Raw genomic sequence first — 2,558 nt, forward strand, 5'->3', positions numbered from 1 at the left:
ACTCCTCCAAAAGCATCAAGATGGGAGACGTAATATTTTGCATGTAGACACCTTCTGAATATGGGCGTATAAATTACTGCGAATCCTAGGAGGACATCACGTGAAAATGCATCGAGATGGGAGACGTAATACAGTACTTTGCATGTACCGAGCTCGCATTTAAACAAGTTCAAGATCGCAGAGGAGAAACCATTTATAACTAAGGAAAACCACTGACACACTGGACCCTTAATGCAACGCTATGGACCATAAGTCGGCATACAGTATGCTAAGGTGATAAGAGCATCTCTAGCAGGCCCCTTACTTTTCTGCCCCGTATTTCGCCGCTTTTTTGCTCCGTATAAAAAAATGCTCGTACATACACCGCTCCGTCTAGCAGACCCCGTATTTGACCCCGTATATTTGTAAATTTAAAACCCCGGGAAACTTGTTCATTCATAGTTCGTCGATCATACATAGGAATCGACGTACCTACATACAAAATGCGCGATCATGGATCGCGACTTCTAGTCGGAGAGGTCGATGATGAACCCGTCGGCCTCCGCCTCCGCATGCGCCTCCGCCTCCGCCTCCTTCACGGCGGCGATGGCCGCCGCCCTTTCTTCCTCCTCCGCCTTCTTCCTCTCGTCGGCGTCCTTGATGGACTCTTCAATCGCCTTCAAGAAGGCGGGGTCCTGGTCCTCGTCTTCCTCCTCCTCCTCGCCGGCGAGAGGAGCACCTCCGCCGCTGGTGCTCCCGATGGTCGCCCTCCATGCCTCGTTCACCCGGCGTTGGCGCCCCCACTCGGCGAGCCACGCCTCGAACTTGGGGCCGCTCATCGGCTTGAGCGGCGGGTCCTCGTGGTACCAGCGGCCGCCCCGCGTGAAGTCACGGAGCTTCGGCGGGACGAACGCGCCGCCGTCGTACTTGCAGGCCGCGCGGCGGCTCCCGGCGGCGGATCTTTTGCATTGAAGCCGCCAGGCATCCTCCACGTTGTCCGGCGAGCGGGATCGCTTCGATCCGCTCGCCGGCGAGGCGGTACTGCGGCGGCGGGAGTCCATGCAGGAGATGGGGTGGAATGCGGCGCAGGGGAGCGAGTAATTGCTCGCCGGAACAGGAGGAGGAGGCGGCAGCGCACGGCGGAGCTAGGGTTTCGCACCTGCGCCCGGTATAAGTAGGGGGCGGCGGGGCCGATTTCCTGGGCCCCGTATTCCGTCAAAACGGGGCGGCCCGAATACGGGGCCTGCTAGACTGCCCAAACCGCGCCTGCCCCGTATCTCGCCGGAATTTTACGGGGTGGGCGGGTTATAAGGGGCCTGTTAGACATGCTCTAAGTACCAACCCGATTTAAACTGGTATAAACTAGGTTCCTAAGCCAAGAAACATTGCGCAGACTGTCTTGGCGCTGCCAGTTTAATTACACCCGTGCGTAGATCTCAAAAAGGATGCTCTCAACTGCCATTTTACAAACGGAGCTGAGTGCTGAGTTGATGCAATCTCACAACTGTGCTACCGTGCTGCTGAGGACCTCCCTTCATTTCCGTCTCTGCTGTGCCGATTCAGGTTTCCTCGGCGAGCAGCAGCTAGATTTTGTGGGCGCGACGACCACAGCGTCAAAGGTAGTGTCTTACTCTTCTCCTCTCAGTAGTCAGCCTCTTGCTTTCGATGAATGCACTGCAGCACAACTCTCTTTCTTTTTTCATTTTGTGTGGTGGTTTTGATGCGATTTTTACTGTGCAGAGTTAGATCTGTTGCTTCAGCTTTTGCTCCGTATTGAACGAAAACGAGGTAATGAATACTTGTGCGGTTACTTCCATGAACAAATCATGTGCCTATTTTGCTCTGAAAACGCCTATGCTTGCATTACAGAATCTGAAGACCGGATACTGCGTCAACGGTCAACCGTGCATAGAGAGAGCAAGTACAAGGGGAGAGGGCCAGATAGCTATATGGAGGTCGCGGCCAGGGCGATGAGCCCCGTCATCTGCAAGCTCGGCGAGCTGCTCGTGGGTGAATACAATCTGGAGAAACGAGTGCAGGCCCGTGTGAAATCCCTCCATACGGAGCTGGAGCTTATGCATGCCGTCCTCCGAAAGGTCGGCAAGGTGCCGTCGGACCAGCTCGACGAGCATGTCCAGATCTGGGCTGGCAAGGTGAGAGACCTCTCCTACGACATGGAAGACGCCGTGGACGACTTCATGGTGCGAGTGGACGGCCCAAGCGACAAGCCAGCGAACATGAAGAATCGAGTCAAGAAGTTCCTCAAGAAGACCACCAAGTTGTTTACCAACGGCAGAGCCCTTCATCAAATCTGTGACGCCATCGAGGAAGCTCAGGTCCTCGCCAAGGAGCTATCGGAGCTGCGTCAGAGGTATGAGCTTGACATGGGAAGCACCAGCATTGGTGCTACTATTGATCCTCGCATGGTAGCTCTGTACAAGGATGCTGCAGAGTTTGTAGGCATTGACTGCACAAGGGATGAGCTGATCCAGAAGTTGATTGGTGATGACAAAGCATCCAAAAAGCAGTTGAAGACAATGTCTATTGTTGGCTTTGGTGGGTTGGGCAAAACAACCCTC

At 54.7% G+C, this 2,558-nt stretch overlaps 1 pseudogene; it reads left to right on the top strand.

Annotated features, from left to right (window-relative positions):
• The first annotated feature begins 1,928 nt into the window (after positions 1-1,928).
• The window catches only part of LOC124653924, a 5,443-nt pseudogene continuing 4,813 nt past the window's right edge, over positions 1,929-2,558 (top strand).

The sequence above is a fragment of the Lolium rigidum genome, chromosome 1 (assembly GCF_022539505.1).
Source record: "Lolium rigidum isolate FL_2022 chromosome 1, APGP_CSIRO_Lrig_0.1, whole genome shotgun sequence".
Taxonomy (NCBI): Eukaryota; Viridiplantae; Streptophyta; class Magnoliopsida; order Poales; family Poaceae; genus Lolium; species Lolium rigidum.